This window comes from Lactuca virosa, chromosome 3 (genome assembly GCF_052849685.1).
Source record: "Lactuca virosa cultivar CGN04683 chromosome 3, Lactuca_virosa_CGN04683_v6, whole genome shotgun sequence".
In the NCBI taxonomy this organism is placed as follows: Eukaryota; Viridiplantae; Streptophyta; class Magnoliopsida; order Asterales; family Asteraceae; genus Lactuca; species Lactuca virosa.
In genome coordinates this window covers 207,973,269-207,985,293 of record NC_136428.1, presented here as the reverse complement: position 1 = coordinate 207,985,293, position 12,025 = coordinate 207,973,269, and positions in this window count along the sequence as shown.

The following is a 12,025-nucleotide window of genomic DNA, read 5'->3' as shown; positions in this document are numbered from 1 at the left end:
TACCTGCAGAGTTGAGCCAGATTCATAACACCTTCCACGTGTCCCAGTTGAGGAAGTGTGTAGCCGATGAGACGGCAGTGGTACCCTTAGAGGACGTTCAGGTAGATGCTAGCTTGAATTACATTGAGAGACTGATAGGAATTTTGGATAGAAAAGTTAAGACCCTGAGGAACAAGGAGGTGCGACTGGTTAAGGTGGAGTGGGAGCACCGAAGGGGATCCGAGTGGACTTGGGAGCCGAAGTCCGAGATTCGCGAGCAGTACCCAGAGTTCTTTCCGGAGCATGACTTCGAGGGCGAAGTCTGATTCTAGTGGGGGAGAATTGTAACATCCCGACTCCCAGGTATAATATTTTTATATTTATTTATGAGTTGTGTGAGCAACTCGGCGAGTTGGCGCCCCAACTCGTCGAGTAGAGGCGGATTGACCACGTGGGTTTTATGACCAACTCGACGAGTCGGAGAGACCAACTCGCAGAGTTGGCGCTGTGAGAGGAAACCCTAATTCTTCGGGGTTGGGTCCTATTTAAAGGACCTTAAGTCCTCATTTCCGCCTCACCAGCCACCTTACTCCCCTGTGTGAAACCCTAATCGCCTATATTGAGCTGAGAGAGAGAGAGAGAGAGAGAGAGAGAGCTAATATTTGGGCATTTTAGTGCACTTTTTGAAGAGAAGAGTGGAGAATCAAAGCAAGGAACAAGAAGAGACTATTGGATATGGTGTTATTTCATCTAGAGCTTCTGTTGAAGGTAAAAAGTCTCCACCTTGCTCATTAGTTTGATTAGATCTCATTTTATGGAGTTTTAGGGCTTATTCCATATTTCCTTGAGGTTTTGAGTGTGTTGAGCTTACCAAGAGATTGAGACTTCAAATCTGGACCTTGTGAGGTCCATAAAGTCCAAAGGTCCCAGCTTTATCCATCTAATAGAAGAGCTTTCATGATTAAGACCTTAAATGGAAGTTGTTTTGGCATTTCAAGCCCAAAGTGCCATGCATGGACGTAAAGCTTGAAGCTTTGCGTGGTATATTAGCCTTGGGAGGCTAGATCTAGAGTTTGAGGTTATGAATCTGCCTTAAAATGTCTGAATGTGAAAGGAGACTTAAGGGACTCTCCGAGTTGATGAGCCAACTCGACGAGTCGGCTAGGGTTTTCCCCGATGTGTCTGGACATGAGTAACTCGGCGAGTTGATGACACAACTCGACGAGTTAGGTTGGGCTTTCACGACTTTTCTGAAGGAACAAGGGGACTCGACGAGTCACATAGATGCACTCGACGAGTCGGGTCAACATGGACTGTTGACTCGAGTGTTGACTTCAGTTGACTTTAGGGTTTTGTCAAGACAGGGAGTATGGAGACCATGGAGGGGTAGAATGGTCTTTTACTCATTCCAAGAGTTAGAGAGAGAGAGAGAGAGAGATTATAGCCTTGGTTTATTTAGAGTTGTGAATGGAGGGTTAATTAGAGATGATTATCATATGTGTTAGGCGGAGGCTAGATCGATGATTCGTGTACGATATTTATTTGCTTGATTACGAGGTGAGTCTTCTCACTATACTTTCCATGAATGGTAACTTTGTGTGACCGGAGGGTCTTGTATGCTATTATTGAGTATTGTGATATCCTGCATTTTATGTCTTTGTGATTTATGCTGTGTATTTTTCTGAGCTTACTGAGTTAGGACCGGAGGGTCCACCCGAGTTGTGGGACCGGAGGGTCTTATTCGAGTATAGCCATGAGAGGCTAATGAGTTATGTGTGGTATTTTGGGAAACTCACTAAGCTTCGTGCTTACCGTGTTATGTGTTATATGTTTCAGGTACTTTTCAGGATCACTGGAAGGTGCCGGCTTGATTGTACACACGAGGCGGAGTTATGATTTGGAGGATCCTGGATTGTGTTAAAACAATTTCATGAACATGTGTTTTGATAAATTGTCATTTTTGAGATTTGTGAACTATGTTTTTGAGAATTATGTGATTTTTAAAATGAAAAATTTGTTTGAAAATTTACGTTGTTACAGCTCTGCAATCATCTAGAGCGCTTCCAATTGAAAACCAAGGTACCTGAAACATAAACTGAAAACCATAAGCACAAAGCTTAATGAGTTCCCTAAGATACCGCATACCAAACATATCACATAATGGGCCCCGCCCAAAGAGATACGAGCCCCGCCCACACTCGCATAACGAGCCCCTCCCAATGAGATACAGGCCCCACCCACACTCGCATAACGGGCCTGCCCACTGAGATATGGGCCCTTCCCACACTCGCATAATGGGCCCCGCCTACTGCGATACAGGCCCCGCACACACTCGCATAACGGGCCCCGCCCACTGAGATACGGGCCCCGTCCATACTCGCATAATGGGCCCCGGCCACTGAGCATATAACCATATAATCATATAATATTCAAACACATGCGAAAATCACAAATATAGTAGCATACTGCACAATCATCGGGCCCCGTCCACATACAAATCATATATGCATAGCCTAATACTAGCATACTAAATAACCATCGGGCATTGCCCAACATACATACCAATACATACACATGAAAGAGTCACACAGACAACTGGCATCCTAACATGATAACCATGGGCCGACATTGGTGCCTTCGACCCGCTAAACACAGTGAGGAGACTCACCTCGCACTGCTGAAGTCCCGCAGATAAATCTTTGGCTGTTGGCTGACAGATCCCCGAACTGTCAACATCAAAACAACACCCAATTAGCAATTGGGTACCAATGCATAACCATAAATCCATACTTGGGGTAAAAAGTCCATTTTACCCCTAACCTATCTTGGTCCAAGACCAAGGCCTAAACTCACACTCTGAAGGCCCAAAAGCCAAATAATCAACCAAGGCCTAATTATGGTCCAATTTTCCAAATTGGGCCCAAACCCCTTACATGGTCCTTACCCTAAAGCCCATCCAAATTTCCTAGTCCATACACTTGTTCTCAGATGGCCCATCAAGAACCCAAACACCTAAACCCAAAAGAAAGGCCCAACTCGAAGCCCAACACGATTAGGGTTTTCACATAAATTAACGATTAGGGTTAAGTAAGAACACTTAACCGATTAAGGACTTAATCCATTAAGTCCATCACTCTACTAGGTCAATCATACAATGTGGTCGGGCAATAATTCATAACTCCAATCCAACAGCCCAAAACGCGGGTCCCGACAAGTCCAAAACTAAAGTCTCCAAGATTAGGGTTTTCTAAACCCTTATTAGGGTTTCCAACCCAAGTACATGCCAACTAGGTCCAAGGTTAACATTTTAGGTTAATTAGAGTTTTAATAGGTCGGGCACCACCCACTGCCACCTCGGGCGGTGGTGGTCGACGGCGGTTCACGACGGCAGCCACCACCTCACGACGGTGGTGGTGGTGGTTTTCGAGTTAAAATCCGACCACCAGCTTCCATTACATCAACCAATGCAGAAAACAACCATATGAATAAAACTTCATGCACACAGCCTCACATTAACTTTCCTTAATTAAGTTAATCGTAAAATTCAAAACTTTTGATGTATTTAAAGAAAAGAAGAAACATAAGGAAATATATCCTTCACATATATGTTCCGTATATAGAAAAATTATAAGCATAAGAGTATTCATTTTGTGTATTACTTATAACGAAAAATACAATGAAACTTTCATTTTAAATCAAGTTTCCAAATTTAGAATGAAAGAGCAAATGTAAATAAGGATTACTTGTTTATTGTAGATTTCAAAATAAAAACAAGATGTATATGGAAAAAGGCATAATTGAATATATCAAAGTTGACTAAATCGAAATTATGACTCACAACTATACACGTATTAATCGCTCAAAACGAAGGGGTAGACTTCTAGTCTATATGTGTACGAACATGGTACCAAGAGAAGCAAAATAGATAGAAACAAAGTTAGACAATGTATTATGTTAATATTATGGCGTGCGAGATCTAAAATCAGAAGGAGAGCGAGAAATAAAGTTTGGGGGAAAGAAAAAGGAAGGTAGCAGCGACAATGATTGTTATTGTTAAAATTATAAGAATAATACCTATAGGTAGATTTAAAACCACGTTGAGATATATTTCAAACTTCAATATTTGATGTATATTGATGACTAAATAGAAATGTAGAAGTTCTAAAGTGTTTTCTAAGTTTTGCTAAAAATCCACGAGTTATCTATTAAGTTAAACTTCATTTGTGAAAAAGAAGAAACACTAAAACTTGTAATTGAAAATCTGACAGTTTTGACCTTTTTGACTGGGGTCCAACAATGGTTAAAACGGATAAGGTAAAGACTTAACATATTTAGATGAATAATTGTGCATTGTCAAAAGTACGTCGCTGGAAGTTTAAAAGTGAACACTAAGTTTTGCAATGCTGTAAGTTTTATAAACACGGATTATAAAACTAATTTGAAATAATATAAACAAATGATGTGTGTTGGAAATTTAGGAATTAGAGATATCTTAGAAACATATGTGAAGTAGAAAGTTGTGAAAATATCATGTTGGGATTCAAGAAAACACATTTAAGTAAGGTACAATGCCTAAATGAGAAAGTGGTCAAAAGAGTCAAAACAAAAGTGGTTTGAAAGATCCGATGAAGCTTTTACACGTAATATGAACTTCAATGTCATATGTCTATGTTTTATAGCATAGAATTTAAACACTTTTATAAAAGTAAATGTTTCTAAGTTTTTCGAAAACGTGCCAAAATGGTAATCAAGGTTTAAAATGGTTTATATGCCCTTAAAAACACATCTATCCATTGAAATGGATTTGAAATGGATTTGAAATAAAATTGAAATTGCAAGGTTAAAACCAATAATGGTTAAATTGAGTTTTGAAGAAAAGTGTTAAGTTAAAGCAAGTTGTCAAAAGATTTTTTTTTTAGCGAGAATATTGCTTACATTGTTAAGAAATGTCTACTAAGTTGATTGTAGTGGTTATAAAATATTTTATTGATGATAAATAAAACCGATGAAGCGAAATAATTTTTCGATTGAAGATTAAGAAGTAAGGAATAAGTATACTAGTGTAGCTGATCGTACCTAAATACTAAGGCGAGTATAAGACGAGTACCGATGTCTTTTTCCCTAAGATAAAGGGCAAGAAAATTGTTTGAAAAACGTTTTATGGTGTCAATGCAACTTCGTGGCCTTTTATAGAGGTCAAAGGGATATCCTATGTTAAGTTTTAACCTGAAGGTGGAAACAACCTAAAGCTAAATCGTAGCGTAGTAATAAGGTCTCACGTATGCGTTAAACCTCCGTGTCTCCTCGTGAGTCGAATTGGGAATGCTCTCCAATGATATCCAAGTGGCTACTTAGAAACGACTCATCTACCTCCTTACGCGATGCTCTAATTTTCATCCGTGTCGGTATCGGAACGCTTTCCTAGTTGTAACTACAGTACGAAGACGATGAAGAGGTATTGAGGAATAATTGGTATAGGTTTCGACTTAAGATTATTACTTGTGTATATCTAGCTACTAATCTTACATCTAAAGTCAATAGCTACCGAGGAATACCCGTTCTTAGTACTATGTGCATTGCTCCTAGAGTGGCTAGTGATATAACCTAAGTGGTTAACCTAGCACTTGATAAAGGACAAGAATATTTCTAAATAAAGGCATTGTTATAAAAGTGCACTTAGTTTCTAAGTGTATCTAAATGAATGCCTATAATATGCAATGCCCGTACGCACACCGAAAAATTTTGTTTTTCAAAAGTTTAAGTTGAAAATTGTTTTGAACATAATTCTACTATAACCGTTTCCAGCCTCACATTAACTTTCCGTAATTAAGCATAGTTGGCCAGCCTATACTTAATTAAAGTCTAATAATGTGTACTCGAATTAGTTATAGGAGTAGTATGTTCAGTATTTAAAAATGTTTTGAAATTTTTTTGGCTATAGTTATGGTTCTCCAAAGGAAAACCGGTATTCTCTATAACCTTCGGCTCTGATACCATTTTCTGTCACACCCCGCTAAAGCGGAAACACAGGGCGTGGCAGTACAAAGGGTTTCATAGCAAAAGTTAAAAGACAACACCAACCATAGTATTAAAAATCATTACAAATTTACAATGGGTTTGAACAACTTTTAAAAGAAATTACAATGTAAATTGAAATACAACACATGTGAATGCTCCTAAAAGTGAAGTGCCCCTAAGTGCCACTTACTCGATGATTCCTGAAAAAGCATGTAAAACGAGCGTCAACTATAAAAATAGTTGGTGAGTACTCACAGATAAACAAAATAATATTGGTTCCATGAATTGAAATCAAAGTTTTGATAAAAGTTTCCAATAATAAAAGTATATTGTTAAAATGAGTAAATAAGTTTGTAAAAACAAAGTTCTTTGTCATCATGAGAGATAAGGTATGTTGCCCAAATAAGATGCAACATTCATATTCTCATGGAAGATAAAGTTCGTTACTCAAACGAGTAAACAAGTTTCATTGCTAAAATGAGCAATCAATTTCATTGCTACAAGGAGCAAACAATTTCATTGCTAAAACATGTATATAAGTTTTCAGTAATAAAAGTTCGTTGTTGTAATGAGAAACAAAGTTCATTGCTATAATTAATAAAAAGTTTATTGCTATAACGAGAAACGAGTTTGTATGTGTATGAGCAAACAATGAGTCTCAACCAAACCTATGACTGAAGCCCTATCAAGATCTATGCTTATCGTTCCATAGATGAATATGGTATCATGCACTCCAGCAATAGGGCGAGTGAGGAGTTGTCAATTCCTAATAGCGCTATCCATAATGACCATTGGCTCAAAGAGTTAATGGTTAGAGATAAGGGAAGGGCCTTAGTACGATAAGTTCTCATGTTCCGTGTTGCATAGACATACATAGAGAGACATAGCAATAAAATAGCAATCATGTTTGATACAAATCAATTTATATGCAACATTCAAATAATAGTTTTTCGGGACATGCTTTTCCACCCCAAAACATAAAAACCGAAAATAGGGGAGTGCGTGAATACTCACAATGCATTGAGATGATGCAAATGATGCCTTGATCTACGCTCCACTCGTACCACTATCGTTTTCCTACAACGATGTTACACACTAATGAGTCTCTAATTGAAATCTAATACTAGTATACTTACTACTACAATAGAATTATGCCAATATTGTGTCAAAATTTAATATTGAAAAGTTACAAACATTTTTCTGTGGAAGTTAAGTTTCAAAGAATCAATTGTTATATAACAATTTAAGTGGAAAATTTCCATTATTGAAATGTTAATATTTAACATTTTAGAGGTGTTCCAATGATTAAATATTCAAAACGAAATCAATTTAGTTCTAAACTTTCCCAAACTTTGTATTTCATTTTTAATTGAAGTCAAAGACCTTAAGATAAATTTTCTTGAATTTTTGATTTGTCTAACTATTTTTCACCATTTAATTCCATGAATAATCATAAAATCATGGAAAAATAGTAAATTATCATGAAAATTTCTTGTAATTTTTGTGTAACTATTTTACAGTGTACATAATCTAGGAAAAATATTAATATGTGTTTTCAAAAAGTTTAACACAATTTTTGTGATTTTTGTACATTTAAGTGTATTAAATCTTGGGAAAATAGAAGAAAAATAGCATACAGAAGATAAAAATCATCAAAAATTTTATTTATCATCCTAACATATTATAAGAGTTTCTGGTAAATTTTTATTAATTTTGGATGAGTAAAACTATTTTTCCTGTTTTTAATCCATTATAAACACAAAAATCATGGAAAAATAGATATACATTTTGAAAAATTCCCAAAATATTTTTCTGAGTCTTAAATACAGGGTACAAGCTGCGAAAAATAAGAAATAATATTTTCACATTCCCTAAAGTGGTTTTATGATTTATTAGAGTTAAATAAAAAGAAAATTAAAAACCATACTAAACAGTAACAAAAGTCATTGAAACTTCATGGGGAATGTTTATTAACTTAAAGGATCATCCAAGAATTTTTCCAGAACTTATTTACTAGCGTAAGTATTTTATATGATTTAACACTCTATTTTCTTATTATTTTCATATAAAAATAAAGAAAATATATATTGAGCTGAAAATTTCCAGAATGCATCTTCATACAATTTAATAACAATGAAAAATTGTTTTCTTATTTTTGATGTTGAAAACCATGCCTAAAGGCTCAAGAAATTATAGAGAAAACTTGGTTCTTGTGATTTATGTAAAGATTATTGATGTTACTATGACAATTTTTGCAACATGTTACAAAGACTTTTGAATCAAGATCTTTTTGTACCTATTAATACATGATATTAAGAGTTCAAAATAATTTTTAAATGACTTTTAGTGATGAATAAGTCCTTTGAACATGCAATACAAAACTAGTATTCACAAAAAGGTGCTGATTGAGCAACTGTTTTGTAAAAATTGCTAAAAATCGAAATATTTGAATTTTCCAGTGAGGTCAGATGGGTTTGAAAGCTAACTCAAAATATTATATTTTCGAAAAAGAATCCCGAATTTTGGTTAAGAAATGAGTGAGATATGACAGTTTAAAGTCAGGTAAAGAAATCTGGCAGATTGCATGCATGATGATTGGTTAGAAAAGTGAGTTTTCATCATTTCCTTGAGTAAATCTTTTGAAGTATTTTAAATATATCATGATAAACTCATATTTTAGTCATGTTTCCAGAGATCAAAAGATTAAAACTTATCAAAATGTATACATGCATTTATGAACAAAATTTTGTTTCTCAAAAACTCTTAACTTGAGTTTGATGTTTTAATCCTTAAAATCGATTTTTGTACTAAGATCATGAACATGCAACCTTGTTTATCATACATGCATGGTGTTAAAACACATCCATCATGTTCTAAAAACCATTTTAATAAAAATAAAACAAGTTTGAAGAAGATGAAGAAGGAGAAAGTGTAAGAAAAAGAGCAAAACTTGAAGGAAAAGTGAAGTAGAAATCGATTCTACCTTCAAGAATACCACAAGATGATGAAGATTTCGAGTTTGAGGAGTGTTCTTGGGTTTGTTTTCTGGAAAATTTCATGGTTCTTAGAGGGAGGAAGAGAGAATGGAGTGGTGTTTGGAGAGAAAAATTAGAGAGAAGGTAGAGAGAGTTTTCTAGAGAGAGAAAGAAGAGAGATGTGTGTGTGTTGGAGAATGAGAGTGTGAGAGAGAGATATGGGGAGAGAGGGATCCGAATTTTTTAGTATAATACCCCTTTCTCATTCATTTTCTTTTATAAAATTTAAGTTCTTTTATAAAATATCTCAATTTTTATATAAAATGTGCACTAAAATCAAGTTTTTATTCATAAAACCTTGATTTTTGATTTATAAATTAAGGGTAAATGTTAATGACTTAAATTTTTATTTTCCTTGATTATATTTCCCTGAATTTAATTGTTTTAGGATAATATTATGAGTTTCATAACTATTTTTATAGAATTCTTGATGTCAAATTTTATAAAATTTAGGTTTTAGGGTTTTTAGGGTTTTGAGAATTAATAAATCTTTAGATATCAAAATCAATATAATCTTTGAGACTTCAATTTATCTTATGGTATTATAACTCTTTTATAGTTATAAATAATATTTGTAACTTATTTTATCGGTTTATTGGCATTCTATGTAGTGGTTTCGAGATTCAAACGAAATTGAGGAATCAAGTATACTAGTCATAGTTTTCAACTCTGACTTAAGTTTTTATGAGACTTTGACCTAATTTCTACTTCTAGGTCAAGTGCATGATGTGTGTATATGATTCATGAAAAGGTGTTCGAGTCAAAGAGTGACCCGAATATGGATAGCCTCTACAGTTAAATAGTTGTAGAATTCACATATCAATGTGAAATCTAAGTACATTATCCATTGTTTCTAGTTGCTTCCAAGTTTCTAGTAGGTTATAACTGAGCTTCTAGTCACTAAGTCCAGTATGTGTCGTGCGTATATGTGCAACTAAGTTTATTCAAATCTAGAACCGACTCGAATTTTGACGGTTGTCACATTCTCCCCCGGTTGAAAGAATTTCGCCCCGAAATTCAATTCGTGACGTATTCTATTAGAACTCAGTCGAATACAATTATATAGTTGGAGAGGTGGTGACTTGCAATGTTCTTTGATTATTTCGGGTTTATTTCCTCAAGGGAAAAGCCCAATTCTTTAGCTATAGTCAAATTAATGTTTCCTTAATTCGAGTTCTACAATTTAGATTGCGAGAAATTAGGATCATGGAAATCATGATCCAAACATGGCGACCTAGTCGAAAAAGATCATCTAGTTAGATATTATCTGAATTAAGAGAGCTATAAGTTTTGCTGAAGCACTAACTGCACTGAGCGTTAAATCCGCATTGATCCTTAAGTCGCGTTCTAAATTAGCACTAAGTGTAAATTCGCCATCTAATAAAGAAGGGATTAAGAACAATTTATTCACTTCTGGGTTGGCTACTAAATATGTAAAATATATATAATCTGAAATAAGAAGGGGTAGCACGAATGAAAAAGAAGCGATCGAGGGTAAGTTCCTAAAGATACGCACTACGGGTAAGCAACGAAGTTTTGGTACCTCTCGAATGTAAAGGCTATTTAAGTGTCGTCTATAAAATAAGTTACGAAACGATCGAGGATTTCCGAAGCAATATTTACTACCATAGTTACTCTTACAATAATAAAACCTTATTCGAAAAATAAATATATTTAGAGAGTCATTTTTGCAAATGGAGGCGATGAAAGTTTATGAGAAATTAAATCACATTGTGTAGATAGCATTTTAAGTGCTTAGAAGTGATAAAAATCTCACTGTTATCAAAATGTGTGTTCAAAAATGATAATTAATCTCACTATTATGAAAATGTGTAATAATTCCAAAATAGTGAAGATACATGTGTGGCGATCCAACAAAGTAGTAAAATAATATAGAGATTAATTAAGGTTAAAGGTTTAAGTCGTCATTAAAGGAATTTGTATAGAAATATTTGTATTAAACTTTTGAGAAATTGTCCAATTGTCTAAGTCAGGACAAATTCAAGTTTACGAGGAGTCAGAATACTTATGAAAACAAGTTTGAGAGTTTAGGAACTCACTGAAAATTGCAAAGTAAAATACTATTTTAAGAAAGGTGTAAAAATATTAATCTTTGAAAATAGTGCATTCATAGTTTAGTGTTTCTACAAAAACAATCATTTAGAGAATAGATAATCGTAAAATTCAAAACTTTTGATGTATTTAAAGAAAAGAAGAAACATAAAGAAATATATCCTTCACATATATGTTCCGTATATAGAAAAATTATAAGCATAAGAGTATTCATTTTGTGTATTACTTATAACGAAAAATACAATGAAACTTTCATTTTAAATCAAGTTTCCAAATTTAGAATGAAAGAGCAAATGTAAATAAGGATTACTTGTTTATTGTAGATTTCAAAATAAAAACAAGATGTATATGGAAAAAGGCATAATTGAATATATCAAAGTTGACTAAATCGAAATTATGACTCACAACTATACACGTATTAATCGCTCAAAACGAAGGGGTAGACTTCTAGTCTATATGTGTACGAACATGGTACCAAGAGAAGCAAAATAGATAGAAACAAAGTTAGACAATGTATTATGTTAATATTATGGCGTGCGAGATCTAAAATCAGAAGGAGAGCGAGAAATAAAGTTTGGGGGAAAGAAAAAGGAAGGTAGCAGCGACAATGATTGTTATTGTTAAAATTATAAGAATAATACCTATAGGTAGATTTAAAACCACGTTGAGATATATTTCAAACTTCAATATTTGATGTATATTGATGACTAAATAGAAATGTAGAAGTTCTAAAGTGTTTTCTAAGTTTTGCTAAAAATCCACGAGTTATCTATTAAGTTAAACTTCATTTGTGAAAAAGAAGAAACACTAAAACTTGTAATTGAAAATCTGACAGTTTTGACCTTTTTGACTGGGGTCCAACAATGGTTAAAACGGATAAGGTAAAGACTTAACATATTTAGATGAATAATTGTGCATTG